At 44.5% G+C, this 21620-nt stretch overlaps 1 protein-coding gene and 1 long non-coding RNA gene across 47 annotated transcripts in view; one reads left to right on the forward strand and one right to left on the reverse strand.

The window, feature by feature from the left end:
- MICAL3 (microtubule associated monooxygenase, calponin and LIM domain containing 3) overlaps positions 1 to 21620 on the reverse strand; it is a 241772-nt gene that overhangs the window by 135994 nt on the left and 84158 nt on the right. For 2 of the 46 annotated variants that reach the window (XM_084957165.1, XM_084957133.1), the window contains exon 1: positions 8691 to 8941. The exons of the other annotated variants lie outside the window; for them this stretch is intronic. The gene's annotated coding sequence lies outside the window, so the exon portion shown is untranslated. Of the gene's footprint in view, positions 1 to 8690; positions 8942 to 21620 lie in introns of those variants that run through there. 46 annotated transcript variants of the gene reach the window in all.
- Positions 8263 to 13544, forward strand: LOC146403470 (uncharacterized). Its single transcript, XR_014804098.1, has 2 exons — positions 8263 to 8405; positions 9414 to 13544. It is a non-coding gene; the product is annotated as an uncharacterized LOC146403470 (long non-coding RNA).

Consider the following 21620-nt stretch of genomic DNA (forward strand, 5'->3'; position numbering starts at 1 on the left):
AGAGGCGGTGGAGTCAGGTCCATCAAACTCTCACCTGTCAATCCACAGAGTGGATCACATGCTGCAGCTAACACGGCCAGAACGTCTAACTTTTCAGACAGAAGGAACCAAAGTCTGATGACCATGGAACTGGCACACTGGCTGGGCTTCCCATCTCACCTCAAGCCTTCTTTACATAAAGGAGAAAATCTTCTTTCATGTTTAAGCCATATTTTTGCAATTTCCAGCTGAAACTAATCCTTTATTTACTAAGGGAAGCTCTGAAGGAGACAGAATGGTGCACAGTCTCGCATGGACATAGGACAGACTCCATGAGGGCAGCTTACCAACCAGTGCCTGCTTACACATAACAGTTGTGCTGGAGTTTCTTAGGTGATAAGGCCTGCTGCTACTAAAGAGCAGAGCTTTTCTCAGGGAGTTAAGAGGAAGGAAGGTTCACCCCAAAGAAACTAAATATTCCACATTACCCATAACTGAACTCTCCAGATAAACTGATCCAGTGAGGTGGCACAATTTGTTTTCTTAAGTGAACCCTGGATAATATAAACATATAGATTTTTCTCACTGATTAAAATGATGCAAACCCCATTAACCATCAAATCCTAACACTTTTAGGCCAGCTTACCTTCTACTACCACCTCCTGCAGAAAAGCCCTGCCAACGCAAAGCTCAGCAAATCTCTAAACCTTCAGTCCACTGACTCACCAACTAACATCCACCCTCACTAGGGTTAGGTGCTCAGTCCACGTGGTGCTATGTTTTTCAAGATGCAAATGCCAAACAGTCAGAGACAAGTGGCTGGGGGCAGTTATGGAAGACGGATAGGAAAGTGTCCTCCTTCCAAAGGTGTCTCCCCTGCTGGCCCAACCTCATCCTCTTCTATTAGAGCTGGAGCAAGGAGTTCTCTTGCGGCGCAGTGGGTTAAGGACCAGCATTGTCATTGTAGTGGCTTGAGTCACTGTTGTGGTACAGGTTCAATCCCAGGCCCAGAACTTTCAAATGCCATGGGTGGGGGGAAAAAAAAAATTTGGAGCAGATGCACTTCTCTGCCCCAAAGCCAAGGTCAAGTTTAACTGTCCATCAGTGGAGTGGACCATACCACCACACAGTAGCCAGCAGGGCCAGGACAGACCACCAGAGGTGTGGCTTAGGTGGTGATGGCCCTGCCCTGGGTTCCATTTTATACCAGGAGTGATTTACAACGGCCTTCAGTCTGGAGAAGGAAGAACAGGGCAGAGTGATTTTTGCTAGTAAAGTTATTAGGTAGGTTAAGGAAATAGATCGGCCTGGCTCCCCGCCCCCGCCCAGTAGGGATGGAATTCTTTTAGGACAGAGAAAAAAAGATAATCCCTTTTTAGGAGGAGGAAAAAACTGGAAAGAGTACAGAAAAAAAAACCAAATTAACCTAATGGAAGACAGACCTTATAAGGAAAGGACACATGTGACATGAGGATGAAAAAATTCATGACAACTTCTTTGCCTTCAAGATTCACTAGTATTCCAGTGCCTAGAGGGTACTTCATATGCAAAAAAGCATTTACTATCTGTTGACTGACTGATTAGCAAAAGGCAGCTGATAATTCTCTTCAAGCCTCATGGGAAAGATGAAGAGAAAATGTGTGCAAAGAACAGCAGACCAGCTTTAGGTAAGTGGCCCTCAAGTTCAGGGTAAAGAAGGTCTGGGCCAGCTCCCTGGCCTCCCCCTCCCTTTCTCCCCCCACCCCTTCTCACAGTGCAGTTAGTTCCATCCTCACTCCCACGGAGGCTTATCACCTCTTCTTTCCCACGTTCCCCCACACCATACCAAATGGTTTCTTCATTTTTATTCCTCACTAGGCAGTGAGTCCACTGGAGGGGCAGCAATTCATGTCTTCCTCCACGAGTGCACACGCATGCACACACACACACACACGTGCATGTGTGCACACTGTGGGTCCCTCAGCTTGGTCCCTAGTACATAATGTTACTAGGAGGTTACTGTTTACTCCCCATGTGCTTGGCACTGGGGACAGAAGAGTGAACAAAACATTCATGTCCTCAAGGAGCTTTCACTCTAGTGGGGGACAGAGACAGCCTGCAAGCAAAGCCCCACATATTAGAGGGAGATGCATGCTATGGAGGTGGGAGGGTAACGATGAGGTCACCCAGAATGGTCTGGGGCTACCTGCAAGGGAACAGCACCCAGGACTGGTGATGGGGTGGTGCTGCTGGGTGGGTGGGGTGGACACAGCAGACTGCCTGTGCAGGACATCGCAGGCCACTCTAAGGACCACTCTGGCTGCTGACAATACATCTAAGGGAACAAAGGTGGAAGTAGGGAAACCAGTTTGGAGGTAATTGCAAAAATCCAAGGGACAAATGACTGTGGCTTTACTAAAAAAATATCACCAAAGGTTGTGGTCAAATTCTGGGTCAAAATACAAAAGTGGAGTTGGCAGAATTTGCTAATGGATAAAATATGAGGTATGAGAATAAGAGGTTAATCCAAAGAATTTTTGCCTAAGGAGCTAAAAAGATAAATGAAGGACAAACTAACAAAAAAACAAACACATAAACCTCCTTCCTGCTGGTTCCCCTTGGCCATTCTCACTGTACAAGAGTGCCGCCCCTGGAGAAGAGGGTCCCCTGGCAGAAGTCCTCTCCCAAGCTCCAGATCCAGCCTCTCACCCCACCCCCACTTTGCTTCCTACACTCTGGGCTCCACGGCCCTTTGCTAAGTGGATGGGCACATGGTCTCACACCCACAGAATCTCCTCCCTTATCAACAGTGAACTGGTCCAGAACAGCTCACCAGATCCCCTGATAAAGAAAGTCCACATTCTGAGCACATTCTCTACACTCTGTGCCACTTGAGGCAGAGTGCCAACATGGCAGGAGGAGGCTTAGACTCAGGAGCAGAGGTGGGAAAATAGGAGATAAGAAAAACAAGAGAGGCTGGAGGGTCTGCACCTCAGGCTGCACCTGCCCTCAGCCATCCAAGAACATCTGTTCAAGGGAAGGCCTCCCATCCCCACAAAACACCTGCCGCTGCCACCCTGCCACCACATCACCAACTCCTCTCTTCCACCGCACCTTTCAAAGGGTAAAAGGGTACCTGGCATTTCTGTGAGAGTCATCTTTAAAAACAGGCTGTTTGGGGTTTCTTTTCCTAGTCAAATCCACACAGCCTATGTTCTGAATACAGCCTGAGACAGACAATAAGAACTACAGAAAAAGGAATTCAAAATAGAAGTGTTCTTGTGGCACAATGGGTTAAGGATCCAGCAACATCACTGCAGTGGCTTGGGTCACTGCTATGACGCAGGTTCGATCCCGGGCTCGGGAACTTCCACATGCCATAGCCAAAAAAATAAATAAATAACAATATGGGGCAAAGGTAGGAGAGTGCTTCTTACTGATTATTTACTAGGCCAATGACTGTAAGACTGTGGCAAGTATATCAAAAAGTGTTTGCTGACCACTCACAAAGTGGCCAACATACGATGACCACTGGAAGAGGCTGCAGAAAACACCACAATCTACCTTCAAGAAGCTTACAATTCAATTAAGGAAAAAACTAATAGGCAGGATAGCAAATACTTCCTATACTGCACACCCAGACTATGGGAGTAAGGATGGTTAGGATCTGGGTGAGCAGAGAGGGCCCTTCAGGTGTGGAGGAGGCACAGGCCAGGCTAGAGGCAGGGCTCAGCACTGCATACCCAGGGCCCTGGGAGGAGGGTGACGACGGCCCTGTGGGCTTTCTAAACCAGGTAGAAGAGCCGACTGACACCCCACCACAGCCAGGCAGGCAGTATCCAGGAGAATGGAGCTGCAGCCAGGCAATATCCAGGAGGCCTGGGCAAGCACATGGACATGAAATGAAGGGGAACACATTATAACAGATGACAATGGGAACCAGAATTTAAAAAGGGAAAGTCCTTTAACAGTACTGAGCGCCAACTATGACATTTGTAGTTTTAGATGCTGGAGATAAGCAATTTCCAAAGACACTGTGAAGAAAGAAATAACAAAGCAGATTAGTTGTACAGAGTATACAAACCAAATGCTGACTTTATTAATTACCTACATCCTCTTCAAGAGCAGGAAGGCTAACAAATCCTTTATACCCTTTCGATGGCTTAACTCATCTACAACTTCAAAGAATGTTTAAAGGAAGACTATCAGTGACACACATGCATAAGATGAAATGACAGCCATCTTTATTCCTTCAGAGAATTACTTGGCTCGCCTATGTCTTACATAAATGTGGATGAAAGATCTCAACATTCCTATCTCCTAAGCAGTACAGCAAGACAGCTGTTAACAGGCAATGCGCCTTCACCCCCATTTTTTACTCTGCCCCAGCCAGGCAGCACCTCCCCTCTGCCAGAGCCTGAGGAGATGGCAGCATTCTGTGTCCCAGTGAGAACGAAGGAGCTAGTTGTACCCCCATACCAGCCTCTTCTCCTCGCTCCAGCACAAGATCCAAGGAGGGTGGGGCTGGAGGAAGGCCAGTTTGTTACTATCACTCTGCCACTCTGCTCTTCAGCACCCAGGCCTCCCCTCTGACAGGCTGTCCTCTCGTCATATCCTTCTGGGAGCACTTTCATCTCGGATAGTGGAGGCCAAATATGCACAGGCCTAGTCTTTTGGCGATTCACAAGATTAACTGCTCACCAAGGATGCGGCTCCACATAAGATGTCTCTGCCCCCAAATGAGTCTTGTTTGATCGTGTGGTTTTGTTTGCCATCTTTGCACAATCAAACATCCATACTTATTACCAACCTTGATAGCGTGTGAGGGGGTCTAAGGGATTAGCACCACAAGACTTTGACCCTACCTGAGATTAAAGTCTTAAAACCAAAATCACATGGCTCTGCCAGCCTGTCCTCAACACTGTCAGAGCCCACCCCAGAACCCTACAGACAACCAGGTTCTGTGGGCAAGGAATTTGATCCACAAATAAACTATCCCTTTAACAATCCAGAGCAACTTAAAAGCAGCTGGTTTCTGGTATGAACCAGTCCTCAGAAAGCAACTCTCACTTCATCTACAAAGGACAAGGTCCAACAATTTGAGTTTTGTTTAAAAAAAAAAAAAAAAAAAAGGTGGGGGAGAAGAATGCTCCTCTCAGATAAATTCAAGACTCAGACTGCTGGTTCAAGAACAGGGCTTGGGGACTTTTCAAATCAGCCCAAAGGCTGCTGAATATATCTACCTGCTAAAGCCAAGCAAGGCTGGCCTTGGTCTAAGTCGAGGGGAAGGGAAACATTCCTAAACAGAAATGCCTCAGCTGCAGGGACACAAAGCAGACGCAGAGCTCACAGCACCACCCAGTCGCAGGGCAAATCCAGCAGAGCTGCTGACCTTGGCCCGTGCATGCAGGTGTCTCCTGCCCTGCAATAGGAAGTCCTCTGACAGAGAGGAAACTGTGTGGCCAGAGGAAGTCCAGGCGTTCTCCCTCTCCTTTCCTTCCCTCCCCCTATTTAAAAAAGCAGGGGACTATTTCTTTGCCTAAGAGAAGCTGTGATTGCAAGAGTTCAATATTGGAAAACAATGACTGCCTTTTTTTTTTTTTTTTTTTTTTTTTTGCTTTTTTAGGGCTGCACCTACAGCATATGGAGGTTCCCAGGCTAGGGGTCTCATCGGAGCTACAGCCTCCAGCCTACACTGCAGCCACTGCAAAGCTCAGATCCAAGCCTCCTCTGCGACCTACACCACAGCTCACAGCAACACTGGATCTCTTAACCCAATGAGCGAGGCCAGGGATCAGACCTGCATCCTCATGGATACTAGTCAGATTCATTTCTGCTGCACCACAAAGGGAACTCCTAAATGATGTTTTTAAAATTTAATTTAATTTTCTTTTTAGGGCTGCACCGGCAGCATATGGAGGTTCCCAGGATAGAGGTTGGCCTACACCACAGCCGCAGCAACTCCGGATCTGAGCTGCATTTGCAACCTACACCACAGGTCACAGCAATGCCAGATCCTTAACCCACTGAGTGGGGTCAGGGATTGAACCTTTGTCCTCATGGATACTAGGCGGGTTTGTTACCACTGAGCCACAACAGGAACTCCCAATGACGGACTTTTTTAAGGATTTCAGTAATCCTGGGATCTCCAAAAGATCCTGAAATTGGCACAAGATGCTTAAGAGAAAGTCTCAGAGTTCCCTGGTGGCGTGGCACATTGGATCCAGCATTGTCATTGCTGTGGCACAGGTCCGATTCCCGGCCCAAGAACTTCCGCATGCTGCAGTGGCTCACCTTCCCCCCTGCCCCACAAAAAAAAAAAAGAGAAGCTTTGAAGTCACATCATTTTCACAGTGATCAGATGGAATTTCTTACCCATATACTTGGGAGATTTTATTCTTTGCTCTCCTACATCAAATAAAGTACCTACTCTAAACCAAGCACTGCAATGATGGTGATAATGAGACTGCTAATAATAGCAGATATAATTTATTAACCACATTATCACATGCCATGCATGTTTAAGAGCCAGCTACCTATCTATCTATCCTCATTTAATTCTCCTTGTGAGGTAGGTACAATCATCAGACTGATTTTATAAATAAGAAAAAGGAGACACAGAGAGGTTAAGTAACTTACCCGAAGTCACACAGTAAGTGATACAGCTGGCACTTAATCCCCCGGAAGTCTGGAACCACTAGACTTAAAAAGCCTTTGTACTTAAATCTGCTAGCATCTTAATCCTTAAAAACCCTATGAGTCATTACTATTATCTGCAAATTACAGACAAGGGGAAAAAAGGAATGAAGAAAGGTCAGATAATTTGTATAGCTAGTGAACTACAGGTCCAGGGGTCAGATCCAAGTTCTGCACTCTTCACCTCTCCACACCCCTGGGTGGTTTCATCAACCAACACAGGACCTCTATACAGATGGCTGTTCCCAGGACCAAAAGAGTTGACACTAGGTCCCAAGGGTACACAGGGAGGGAAGAAGGAAAAACCATGACGGCATGAGGAGTCTGTCATCTGCTGCCCACGTCATGGCTCTCAAAGAGAAATGTATCCTGTCCTACCCTGTTCAAAAACCTACAGAGGTGTTTATTATTCCCTGTCCCATCTCCTGTGTGATTTCACGTCTCTCTGACTTGAGTTGCCCAGTCTCATCTCCCCTTCCCCAAGAAACCCAGCCCTCCACTTTGGCCACCCTAACCCCAACCCCACAGCACACATCCTTCTCACTTGGACCATGGGTCACGCCACCTCCCCGCCCCTGAACCTGCTGTTCCTCTTCTCCCAGACTTATTTCAGACCCTAGCGGAAGACTGTCACCTTCACAAAGCCCCCTCTCCTCTGGTCCTGCCTATGTCCCTCTGCCTCCGAACTCCTCTGCAGCTCCAAACAACTTCTTATTCACAGCCAAGCAGTACTGTGTGCCATTGTTTCTGCTTCCCCAACGGAAAATTCCTTAGGGGAAGAACCCTGCCAGATCCTCAGGAGGCACAGATGCAGAAGGCTTTTGAGCACAGGCTTGGAAGTCAGGCTGAGGTTGGATCCTGATGGCCACATACCCAACTGTCCAGTTTCTAGTTAGTGTACCTGTAAAATGGAGGTGACAACAGTACCTACTTTACAGGGTATTTCTAAGAAGTGAATGAGAGAATCCATTTCTAAAGTGTTTTCCACAATCCCTACCAAAAATGCTCAATAAATAATTAATTCAACGAGAATATATCTGACCCAATGTTTGCTGAATGTGCAACTAGAGCACAAGTAGCTCCAACTTAATGATGGAAAATCACTGGAGGTTAGGGACTATTTGTTAAAACGACACAAAAGAAGAAAAGCAAGGGGAAGCTCAAGAAAGTAAAATAAGACAGTGGAACAGGGAAAATAGGATCTAAGGACTAAATCAAATCTGTAAATACTTACTGGGCACTAACTATGTATAAGCCCTTCAAGGGGCATAAAGATCACGTTCATGGGGCTTACAATCTAGGTGAGCAGTTAAGACAACACATAAAATAACTAAAAATACAAAAAGGTACATAACTGCCAAGTGAATGGTATGGCCAAGGGTTCCTAGTTTTTTTCAGAGTGATGTCTCCTTTTCACCATCAACTACTTTCTTAATCATTATGTAATATAAGGTATTCCGTACAATCTGTTGATTACAAAAAATACTTAACAATAAAAAAAAAAACTACAATGAATTCAACATTTTCCAGGGAATTTGTATTTTGTTCATCATGACAGCATCTACATGCCCTACAAAAAAAGTAGAACAGGGAGTTCCCATTGTGGCTCAGTGGTTAATGAATCTGACTAGGAACCGTGAGGTTGCGGTTCGATCCCTGGCCTCGCTCAGTGGGTTGAGGATCCAGCGTTGCTATGAGCTGTGGTGTAGGTTGCAGACGTGGCTTGGATCCCGAGTTGCTGTGGCTGTGACGTAGGCTGGCAGCTACAGCTCTGATTAGACCCCTAGCCTGGGAGCCTCCATGTGCCGCATGTGTGGCACTAGAAAAAAAAGACCAAAAAAAAAAAAAAAAAAAAAAAAAAAGTAGAACATATATATTCAAGATGTTGTTAATTCAAGCTATGACGTTTTATGAATCTACTTAGCGCGCTCGCAAGACTGGCCAGTGGGCAGTATACACACACACACACACACACACACTCTCTCTTTCTCTCTCATATTGCCCAGAGCATAGGGATCACTGACATGGAAACTTACTGACAATCGGCATTCAGAGGGAGTCACTGTTGTGGCTCAGCAGATTAAGAATCTGACTAATACCCATGAGGGTGCGGGTTCCATCCCTGGCCTCGCTCAGTGAGTTAAGGGATTCAGTGTTGCCATGAGCTGTGGCGTGTAGATCGCAGATGTGGCTCAGATCTGGCGTTGCTGTGGCTGTGGTGTAAGCTGGCAGCTGCAGATCCGATTTGACCCCAGCCTGGGAACTTAGACAGGCCATGGGTGCAGCCCTAAAAAGAAAAGAGGTACAAAGTACACTTAAATTAGCATGGAATGACAAATAAGAAAACACCTAAGGATTCAAACTACGAACTTACTATTTTGGATAAATTTTTAAATTATTTTATTAATCAAAAATCAAAGGTCTCATGAATAAATGAACTGTTGCAAAAATGACTAGTTTTGAAAAGCTTTATACACAAAATCTTCCCCACTACAAAAAAAAAAAAAAAAAAGAGTAAAATTCAATCATCTTTTTAAGAACACATCTGTCATTTCTCTGGAACACTTTTAACAACAGTCCTTGAAAAAAAATTCCCATCGTGGCTCAGTGGTTAACGAACCCAACTAGCATCCATGAAGACTTGGGTTCGATCCCTGGCCTCACTCAGTGGGTAAAGGATCCAGCGTTGCCATGAGCTGTGGTATAGGCTGGCAGCTGAAGCTCTAATCAGACCCCTAGACTGGAACTTAGGCTGCGAGTGTAGCCCTAAAAGACACACACACACACACACACACACACACACAAAAAAAAAACAGTCCATGGAACACAGTTTAGGAAGCACTGCCTCAAGGTGGAGTGGATGCTGAAATAGAGGACAAGATAAATAGGAACAAGGAAGATACAATAACTAAAAACATTTATTCTACATTTTTGTGAATCCTGACAAATTATATGGCTTGGACAGTTGGACTTGGTACCTCTTCCCACCATGTCCAATTTAAGGACTATGAAAACAACTATATGTGTCAGGAATATTACAGGTATCAGGCAATAAGACTCCTTGGGAGAGAGGAAGGGACATAGGAGAAGGCAGTGGTGGAAAATTATCAAATTATGCTTCTGCCTTTGAACTTTTTTTAAAATTTGGATTCTTAACAAAAGTATGTATTTTAGTGTAGAAATTAGAAGCTTTTTCAGAAATGAAAACTAAAGCTTAAAAACAAGTAAGGTGGAGTTCCCATTGTGGCTTGGTGGGTTAAAAACCTGACATGGTGTCCCTGAGGATGGGGGTTCAATCCCTGGACTCGCTCAGTAGGTTAAGGATCTGGTGTTGCCACAAGCTGAAGCATAGGTCACAGATGCAGCTCAGATCTGGCACTGCCATGGCTGTGATACAGGCCTCAGTTACAGCCCTGATTTGACTCCTAGCCTGGGAACTTCCATATGCTGCAAGTGCAGCCCCCAAAAAATAAATAAATAAAAATTTTAAAAATAAGACAACATGCCACTGTAATGAATGGTCACAGTTCTGATGGCAAAGGCTTCTTTATCTGTCTCTCAAAGGGAGCTTGGACCAGTGTGGCCTCGGGTAGAGAATGGAGACCCTCAGGGTGGGCTCTGCCGGTTAACTGCTCCTTGAGGACAAAGAACTTGGCGCAACTCTGTCCAACAAGAAGCAGGAGAACCTGACCCCTTCTCCTGGAAGGCAGCCAGAGATGCCCAAGGCTGGAGGTGGGGCAGGGACACCAAAGGCCCCAAGACTCTCCTACGCAGCCTCCTGGCTGCCAAGCAGCAGTGGAAGGCAGACCCAGTGCAGAGAAGAGGACCAAAGGAAAGTCTGATTAATAATTATACAAGTTTACACAGCACCTCTTTCTTTCCTGATGAGTTCGAGGTGTTTTGGAGACATTACTTCACCAGGTCCTTCAGGATCTTTATTTAAACATTTTCACAGCAAGTCACAGTCTCCAGCCCACTTTAAAAGAGTAGGGAAAGCACACATACCCACACCAATTTGCTCATGGGACTCAGTAGAGAGCAGAGGCTCAAAGCCCACCTTCTCCTCCCTGTTCTGGTCAGTAGCACAGGCTACTTCTCCAAAATGACTGAAAGTTTAGGAAAAACTGAGTATCCCAAAGGCACCCAAATTAAGTGTCCAGGGTTACACAGAAGAAAATAATAGTCCTGCCTCACCCATAACACAGAACAAGAGTTCAAGTTGCCTTAAATCATTCCTAAAATGAGCCATAACAAGAAAAAAGGAGGGAAGGACATGGGAGGAAGGAGGAAAGGAAAGCTCGAGCATTTTGCCTCAATCAAAGCAGTTTCCATTTTTATGTCAAGAGAGGGGCATCACATGGATCCATAAGGCCTGGCTACTGCAAGCCAACTGGAGCAATATAATCTGTGGATAAATTACTAGTCACTTTATATTTCTACATACGATACATTCTACACCTCCATCTCTCTAAGACTACCGAGTCACTTAGCATTTACTGTGAGTCCCCCAAGTACCAGGCATCATGTTGGGCCTGAGCACAGAAGTGAACAAATGTCTGGCACACCCCAGAGGTGGGCATAACCATCAGGATAAAAAAGCCAATATGCAAACAAGTTTATATTTGCATGCTGTGGGGGGAGAGGACAGCAGAAGGTAAGAGGAAATAGCAGAAAGGAACCTCCGCTCCCGGGTGGTCAGGAAGGGCTGAGTGGTGAAGTGCTGTCCTCCTCGGAGGATGAGCTGTGAAGGTGGGAGCTTTCTCAGGGCCAGAGGACATACACACGCACAGGCTGTGGGGAGAATCGATGGGTCTTCCAGGAACTCTGGGTTTAGAGTCCACTGGGAGAGAAAGAAGAGGACACGGGGCAAGACAGCAGGCATGGAGAGCCAGGCTCACCACCTTAAGGTAGGAATTTAAGGGTTTTGTTTCTTCCTGTGTCCCTCACAACTCTTGGCCCAATGCCTTCCTCATGACAGACACTAAGAGAATACATGCTTAGAATTTCTGCTGTTGTACAAGAGGATCGGTGACATTTTGGGAACACTGGGATGTCGGTTAGATCCCCAGTCTGGCACAGTAGGTTAAAGGATCCGGCATTGCCACAGCTGAGGCTTAAGTTGAGACTGCAGCTCGGATCTGATCCCTGGCCTGGGAGCGCCATATGTCGAAGGGCGGCCAAAAAGGGGGAAAAAAAAGAACACATGCTTATTAATTCAAACATAAGCCAGTGACCATTTAACAAGGAAAACAATGAGGAGTTCCTGTCATGGCTCAGCGGAAAACAAATCCAACTAGTATCCATGAGGATGAGAGTTCACTCCCTGGCCTCTCTTAGTAGGTTAAAAAATCCAGTGTTGCCGTAAGCTGTGGCGTATGTAGGTCGCAGACGCAGCTAGGATCTTATGTTACTGTGGCTGTGGTGTAGGCTGGATGCTGTAGCTCTGATTCGATCCCTAGCCTGGGAACTTCCATACACCACAGATATGGCCCTAAAAAGCAAAAAACAAAAACAAAAATGAACACAAAACCCAAGCAAAATGATGACTTAAAATCATGACCCTCAAGAATGTTATATGGAAAAAAAAAAAAAAAAGACCGCTACTTCTACCTCGAATGACAAATATTCTTGAGACAAGAAAAATACCCTGATACAGTATCTAATTAAATTCCGAATGAAATGTTTAGGTCAAATGTTATTCACTGGAAGTGGGATAATTTTAGGCTACAGTAGTGACAACAGTTTCCCAGAGAAGGTGGGACTCCCATTGGAAAGTAAAGTCTGGGTAGAAGTAGCTAAGCCAGCTGGGGGGACACTCAGGGCACACAGGACCAGGTAAATACAAATGGACAAGTGGAAATGAGCAAGGCCCACTTGGGAGAAACGGGCACATGGGGACAGCTGGGCTTACCCTGGACACACAGCAATCCATCGGAGGAGTCTCTCCAGACCAGCCTGCCCAACCTCAGGGCCTTGCCGGAGATGAGAGGAAGATCCCCACAGGCCAGGGTCTGGGGCTGGTCTCCCACCTGGCACAGTCTGGGAGAGCATCCGGGTAAGGAATGTGAGTAGGACTCTGCCCAGGAGGAGACAGAGAGGCACAGAGCTCAGATCTCATTCACTCAGATAAAAAATTAAATGCTAAGAGGGAGGGTGAGAAGAGGAAAAAAATCCAAGTTGTAGAATTATGCAACTGAAATTCCATGCATAAGCCAGGAAACTCAAAGGTCACAGTTCCCACAGCAACTGTAACCTGACCCACCAGTATGTCATCTTTGGCACTGTCAGACCCACAGGCCGCCCCATGCTTGCACTCGCAGACCACACGCCACCAGTGCATGAGTCTTGAATCTGAATTCTTCTCCAGGTTAGTTACCTTGAGAGGATGAAGGGAAGAACACGCACAGGAAAGGGGTCACTACCCTCCTCTTCTCTTTCATCTGTGGAATCCCACACAAAGGCTCACCGTGTGGGAAACTTGGCAGGGGTGGCAAGGGAATGTTGAGCTACAAAGGACACCATCAAAAAAGTGACAACATAACCCACAGGATGGGAATAGATTTATACACATTATACACCTGATAAGGGACTGGCCTCTAAAGAATATGTATCCGAGAGCAGCTAGGACACAGGAGGGGTCACCGAGGCCCTGCACCCATCTATATCACTGCATCAGGAGAGTAGAGGATGGGCCCCAAGACCCCCTTCCAGCCTCATCCCTCAGCCTGGAGTTGCAGTCAAGGCTGCAGGTATCTGCCATGGGTGGAAGGAAGACCAATAGGTGGTCATGAACTTTTTTTTTTTTTTTTTTTTTTGGTCTTTTTAGAGCCGCACCTGTGGCATATGAAAGTTCCCAAACTGGGGGTTGAATCGGAGCTGCAGCTGGCGGCCTACAACACATTCACAGCAACGAAAGATGGGAGCCACATCAGCAACCCACATCATAGCTCACAGCAAACGCCAGATCCTTAACCCACTGAGTGAGGGCAGAGATCAAACCCACATCCTCATGGATACTAGTCAGATTCTTAACCCGCTGAGCCACAGTGGGAACTCCCATGAAGCTTTTTCAAAGTCAAGGTCCCGAGATTCTCCTCTTCACTGTTCAATCACCACAAAAGAAAAGACTCACTCCCCCAAAAAGATGTATGTCCTGGAAATCCTACATCCCTTCAGGCAATGGCTTATGTGAGTAGCTGAAATCACAGGCTCTGGGCAAAGGATGACATTCCTTGCTACTTTGGCTGCCAAGGCAACCACAGACAAGGAAAGCAATGAAGTAGCAAGAGGAGGTCCCGATCCAGCTGTCTGCCCTGAGCACGGCCCTCTGTGATGTGATAAAACTGCCCTGCATGATGTCAAGAGAAGTAAACAGACTTTATACACATAAGGGCCACACTGCAGGGCCCAACACAGGAGGCACCAGCAAGTGGGAGTCATTAGATTGTTATTTCTTTTTCTTTTTTTTTTTGTCTTTTTGCTATTTCTTGGGCCGCTCCCGCGGCATATGGAGGTTCCCAGGCTAGGGGTCGAATCGGAGCCGTAGCCACCGGCCTACGCCAGAGCCACAGCAACGCGGGATCCAAGCCGCGTCTGCAACCTACACCATGGCTCACGGCAACGCCGGATCGTTAACCCACTGAGCAAGGGCAGGGATCGAACCCTCAACCTCATGATTCCTAGTCGGATTCGTTAACCACTGCGCCACAAGAGGAACTCCAGATTGTTATTTCTTCTCACACTCCACATCTCACCAAAAATCCTGCTACCCAACCCGATGACCCACTTCACTATAAAGGCTGGGACCAAATTAATGTTTTGGTTGTTTCACAGCAACAACAGCATCGGTAATCATTGTAGCTAATATTTAATACGTGCTTACGATGTGATGAACTACACACAAGACTGCATTTAATCCTCACAAAACCCTATGATACAGATATTATCTACATTTTTGGGTGAAGAAATGGAACAGTAACATACTCAAGGTCACGTAGTTCCAAGTGGTAGAAGATGGAGCTAAACCTAGGCAATCTGACTCCAGAGCCCCCCCCCACATAATCACATCACAACCGTCCTCAAAGTCTCTGTCCATCAAGAATAAGGCAGACAGAAATTTCTCAAGCATTCCAAGACTGACTTCTGTAAAAGAACCGCTAGTCTCAGTTCAGCTCTGATCACAAAGCTATGTGGAAGATTCTGAGTTCTGCAAAAGAGAAAGGCCAGAAGCAATCCAAGATGCCACTGTCACCCACTTATAACAGGTAGCTCTGTTCAAGGTGGGAATGCAGAAGTAGGCTTCGTTTCACAAGTACACGTGCCAAAAGAGCCATCTTAGATGCTTCATGCTTAGATGCTTCATGAGTTACATGTACAAGCTTGGGAACTTTCAAACTGTCTTATACTCTACTTGACTCTTGCCCTATTTCATAAACCTCACAACATTCCTGCATTTGGACAGACAGGACTTACCTTCTCCACTGTCCTTACCCAGGTCTCCTCTCCCTCACACATCTGTTCCTATGCTCCATGCACCCTCCAGGCCTCAGCTACATGGTTCATACCCACTTGCTCAGATTACAGGCAAAGAAATCAACACATTCATTCACCTAACCTAGAAATGGAAATACCCAATAGAGCTAAAAAGGATACAGAACAAATAAGGCACAAATAAGGCGTATTTGCCAATAATCCCAAGTACATCCCTCCAAAGAGGCCCCAGCCTCCCCACCTACTCGTTAAGATATGGTCTTGGATGAGAAAGCCCACCTCCTAAGCAGGCTCCCTCAGCGGGGGACATACTACTTTACTGCTATACAGGTGGTAGAAGCAAATGAGACAGCTGACAGAACACTATTATGTAAGTAAGAAGTTTTACTTTTTTTTAGTCTTGTTTGAACACATAGGGAGGAGGGTGACTACTGAAATACTCTGTAGGGATATTTCAGGGGATCAGGGAATAGGATCAGGGTAGGAGACAGTTTCTGTTTTTCATTGCGGTAACTTCTCCAAATACCCCAGATACACTTCTAGTTATTAAATTCCATGCCTTATAGTAAATAGAGCCAAAATCTCACTAGATGAGACAAGAGAGTTAAGATCACAATGGGAAATGACATGGCTTCATTTTCCTGGCTTGTGCTTAAACATCACTTCAGTATACTTGTGTCCCACCTCCAACTTATTCCCAGAAGCCTGGCCCCAATCAGTCATCAGCTTATGGTTGTTTTTTTACCAGTGACATGGTGAGTAAAATGCTATAAAAAGGATACACGCCTTAGTCTCCACTTTCACAGGATCTTAAATTTCTAAAAGCTGGAGTTTCCATAGTGGCTCAGTAGTTAACGAATCCGACTAGGAACCATGAGGTTGAGGGTTCGATCCCTGCCCTTGCTCAGTGGGTTAAGGATCTGGTGTTGCTGTGAGCTGTGGTGTAGGCTGCAAATGCGGCTCAGATCCCCCGTTGCTGTGGCTCTGGTGTAGGCCAGTGGCTACAGCTCTGATTCAACCCCTAGCCTGGGAACCTCCATATGCCGCAGGAGTGGCCCAAGAAATGGCAAAAAGACAAAAAAAAAAATTTTTTTTAATAAAAAAAATAAATTTCTAAAAGCTAAAACAAAGTCACCAACATAAGAAGGTCTGAGTATTAAAGGTTATAAGACTGGTTATAGACTATTCAACTTGCAGAGACTCATCAAAAATAACAAACACCTGAAAGATAGAAATTTGTCATGTAAATCTAGGTTTACTCAAGAACTGAGGGCAAATATGACTTGTCAAAATTAACAACACTGTTAAGAAAGTGAAAGGAAGGAGATCCCACCATGGCAAAATGAGATTGGTGGTGTCTTGGGAGTGTTGGAACTCAGATTTGATCCCTGACCTAGCACAGTGGGGTAAGGATCTGGCCTTGGCTCAGCTGTAGCTTAGCTTGCAACTGCGGTTGTGGCCCAGGAACTCCACATTCCACAGGGCAGCCAAAAATGGAGGGGGGGAAAAAGTGAAAGGAGAAGTTCTTTGGTGGCTCAGTGGGTTAAGGATCCAGCTTTGTCACTACTGTGACTCTAGTTACAGCTGTGGCTTGGGTTTGATCCCTGGCCCAGGCGCAGCCAAAAAAAAAAGTGAAAGGATAACCCACAGAGTGGGATAAAACATTTGCAAATCATATATCTGATAAGGAACTCATTTCCATAATATATAAAGAACTCACAACTTGATAAGAAAAAAGTAACCCAAATTTTTAAATGAGCAAAGGATTTTTTGAAATTTTTTATTAGTTGATTTACAATGTTCTATCAATTTCTGCTATATGGTAAAGTAACCCAGTTACATATATATTTACATTCTTCTTCTCATATTATCTTCTATGATGTTCTATCACAAGTGATTGGATATAGTTTCCTAAGCTATACAGCAGGACGTCACTGTTTATCCATTTTAAATATAATAGTTTGCATCTACTAACCCCAAACTCCCAGTCCCTCCCACTTTCCTTCCCTCCACCTTGGCCACCACAAATCTGTTCTCCATATCTGTGAGTCTGTTTCTATTCTATTGATAGGTTCATCTGTGCCATATTTTAGTTCCCACATGTGATATCATATGGTGTTTGCCTTTCTCCTTCTGACTTACTTCACTTAGTAAGATAATTTTAATTGCATCCATGTTGCTGCAAATGGTATTATTTTGTTTTTTATGGCCAAGTAATATTCCATTGTGTATACGTACCATATCTTCTCTATTTCTTCTTTTTACAGCAACACCTGTGGCATATGGACGTTCCTGGACTAGGGGTCAAATCAGAGCTACAGCTTCCAGCCTACACCACAACCACAGCAACACCAGACCCATGCCACATCTGTGACCTAAGCTGCAGCTTGCAGCAATGCCAGATCCTTGAGCGACACCAAGGACTGAATCCACAACCTCACGGACACTATGTCAGGTTCTTAACCCACTGAGCCACAATGCAAACTCCTGCACCACATCTTCTTAATCCATTCATCTGTTGATGGACACTAGGTTGTTTCCATGACTTGTGAACAGTGCTTCAATAAACATAAGGAGAACATCTATCTTTTTGAATGAAAGTTTTGTCTGGATATATGTCCAGGAGTGGGATTGCTGGGTCATATGGTAATTCTATATTTAGTTTTCTGAGGAACCTCCATACTGTTTTCCATAATGATTGTACCAATTTACATTCCCACCAACAGTGTAGGAGGGTTCCTTTTCTCCACCCCTCTTCAGTGTTTACTATCTGTACACTTATTAATGATGGCCATTCTGACTGGTGTGAGGTGGTACCTCACTGTAGTTTTGATTTGCATTTCTCTGATAATTAGTGATGTTAGGCATTTTTTCACATGCCTGTTGGCCATCTGTGTATCTTCTTTGGAGAAATGTTTATTTAGGTCTGCTGCCCATTTTTTGATTGGGTTGTTTGGTTTTTTGGTTGTTGTTGTTGAGTTGTTTGTATATTTTAGAGATTAAGCCCCTGTCGATTGCATCATTTGCAACTATTTTCTCCCATTCTATAGGTTGTCTTTTCAGGTTTTTTGTTTTTAATGGCTTCCTTTGCTGTGCAGAAGTTTGATTAGGTCCCACTGGTTTATTTTTGTTTTTATTTCTATTACTTTGGGAGATTGACCTAAGAAAATATTTATACAGTTGATATCAGAGAATATTGGAGCAAAGGATTTAGTAGATATTTCTCCAAAGATTTACAAATGGTCATAACAACACAAGAGGCTTCTCGTCATTAACCATTGCAAAACCACGAGACGCTACTTCACAGCCACTGGGATGGCTAGACTCCAAATGAATAGCAGAGTTCCCATCGTGGCTCAGCAGTAACAAACCTGACTAGTAACTATGAGTATGTGGGTTCAATCCCTGTGAATTAAGGATCTGGCACTGCCTGGAGCTGTGGTGTAGGTTGCAGTGGAGACTTAGATCCAGCTTTGCTGTGGTTGCAAAGTAGGCCAGAAGCTGCAGCTCCATTTGACCCCTAGTCTGGGAACTTCTGTCTGCCTTGGGTACAGCCCTCAAAATACCCCCCAAAAAAGATAACAGCAAGTGGTAGAAAGGGTTGTGGAGAGGCAGAAACCCTCATGCAGTACTGGTGGGAATTTAAACAGTGCAGCCACTTTGGAAAACAGCTTTGCAGTTACTCAAAATGTTAAAGTCATCATATGACCCAGCAACTCCACTTCTAGGTATGCATATACATAGAGGAGAAGTGAAAACACGTGTCCACACCAGAAACTTGTATGTGAACATTCATGGCGACATTATTCAAAATAGCCAAAAGCCAAATGTCTATCAACTTGAACAGATAAAGACACTATAGTATATCCATAAAATGGAGTATTATTTGGCCATCAAAAGGAATGAAGTTCTGATATAGGCTACAGCATGGATGAACTTTGCATCACTATACTGAGTGAAGAAATCCAGTCACTGAAAACCACAGATTATAGGAGTCCATTTATACGAAATGTCCAGAATAACACATCTTTAGAGACTGAAAGTAGACTGGTGGTTGCCTGTCACTGGGGAGAGAGGGACTGGAGAGAAGTGCAGAGTGACTCCTATGGATACTGAGTTCCTTTGGGAGATAAGAAAATGTTCTAAAATTAATTGTGATAGTTGCACAACTCTTATGGATAAACCAGTGAATTGTACACTTTAAATGAGTAAACTGTATATATGTGAATTACGTAGTAAAACTTTTTAGAGCAGTGATCATGTCTTTAGCGTCACTGTATTCTCGTAAGCAGCACAGGAACTGGCACATAGTAGGTATTCAATAAATGTTAATAAAATAGAGAAATGTCTTTTCACCAGAGACATCATTAGAGGAACTCCCACGGCACTCAGGGACTTTGTGAGTGGTTCCAGCCTGTAGTAGGTGGGGATCTCTTGAGCCCTTCTTCCACCCTAAACATTAGGCGGACACTGTCTCATGTCTCTTCTAAACCTGAACTCTATGACGCTTTGCTGGTGCACATAAAAAAAACAACATCTTTGAAAACACATAATATGAGCTCCTGGCCAGGGGCTGTGAGGAACAGGAGAGAAGTATGGGATGTGGGCCCTCTCCAGCCATCTGGTTATAGAGGCAGAATTGGCATTTGTGAAATGATCAGAGAATTCCAGGCATTTATCCCACTAGACGATAGGGATATATCAGGAAATAAAGACAGAAAGGGTTTTTTAATCAAAACTGGAATACTCTTCTGGGGTCCCCCAGTCAATTATTGCAATCTATTATCCTGCCTTGTCTACATGGCCTTCCCCACCATGCAATCAGAACGAACTGCTTTTGGCACCGCATTTTGTTCACAGCCACCTTGTTACAGTTCACTGTACATGTATCTGGCTCCCCTACCATGAAATACATTCCTAGTGGACAAGGACAATGTTAACAATTTATGTCTCCTTGAAAAATTAGCACAAAGTCCTGCACACAGGAAGTGGGTTATCTGTATTTGTTAAATTTAAGTATTTACTTCACAAAAAACATTATTAACACCACTTTTCTGAAATCACATCTAGTTGGCCAAATGCAGAACCACATTTACACACCTACAGCAAGTTTAAACTGCAAATGTTAACATTTTTCCATCACTTTCTTAGACAATGAACAAAACAACAAATCAAGCCCCGATGTGTAGTACTTGTTGCTTTCCAAGGTATAAATACTTCTATTATGGCCAAGTTCAAGGTACAGACTTGACATCGCCACACAGCGTTAGGAGGAGATGCACTGTCATTTTTTTTAATTAATTTATTTTTCCACTGTACAGCATGGGGGCCAAGATACACTTACATGTATACATTCTTTTTCCCCACCCTTCATTCTGTTGCAATATAAGTATCTAGACATAGTTCTCAATGCTACTCAGTAGGATCTCACTGTAAATCCACTCCAAGTTGTATCTGATAACCCCAAGCTCCCGATCCCTCCCACTCCCTCCCTCTCCCCCTGGGCAGCCACAAGTCTATTCTCCAGGTCCATGATTTTCTTTTCTGCAGAAATGTTCATTTGTGCTGTATATTAGATTCCAGTTACAAGAGAAATCATGTGGCATTTGTCTTTCTCTTTCTGACTTATTTCACTCAGTATGAGAGTCTCTAGTTTCACCCATGTTGCTATAAATGGTATTGTGCCATTCTTTTTTATGGCTGAGTATTATTCCATTGTGTATATATAACACATCTTCCTAATCCAATCATCTGTAGATGGACAATTTAGGTTGTTTCCATGTCTTGGCTATTGTGAATAGTGCTGCAGTGTCGTTCATTATTATACACTATTTCCTCCAAATGGGGGCCTAAGAGACCTAAGAGTGTTGTTAATGCCAAAATGAGGAAATAATGAATTTTGAATATTTATTATCCTTGTTTTCAATACAATTTATTTAACTACACATTTCCAGAATTAATTTTCGATGATGGCTATATTTAACAACCAACTTGCAACATTCCTGAAAATTTAGCTACAAGTATGAGCAGGCTCTGGCAGGCCATGGATCACTCTTACACTCCCAGTGTTTAGTACCCAAAAGTGCTCACCCGTGTTTGTGGAGACAAAGTATAACCCTGTAGTTACTTCATCCCTGAGGCCCCAGAGGGAACCAAGACTTTCCTAGACCTGGGGGTTTTGAAGGCCAGAGAGCTGAGCAGTCTTCCTATAGTTCATTACCTCTACAGAGAGCAGGGGTGAGACTTTCAATACTTACTAGAAGCTCAAATGTAAAACACCTTCTTTGATATATTCTCCCTGAGGTATTTCCTCCGCAAAACACAAAACACTCAGGCACTGGAAAAGTTAATTTTCAGTCCTTCAACTGTCTGGCTTGGTTTAGCACCCTGGGTGGCATTATTCACAGAGCGTTCCTTAAAGCTGTCCTAAATTTCTGGCTCTTACACTGGAAAAAAACAGAGCCCAACAAACAGCT

This window comes from Sus scrofa, chromosome 5, assembly GCF_054392235.1.
Source record: "Sus scrofa isolate SSC_HxYL_T2T_F1_AM1 chromosome 5, Sscrofa_HxYL_maternal_Yorkshire_Landrace_v2.0, whole genome shotgun sequence".
Classification (NCBI taxonomy): Eukaryota; Metazoa; Chordata; class Mammalia; order Artiodactyla; family Suidae; genus Sus; species Sus scrofa.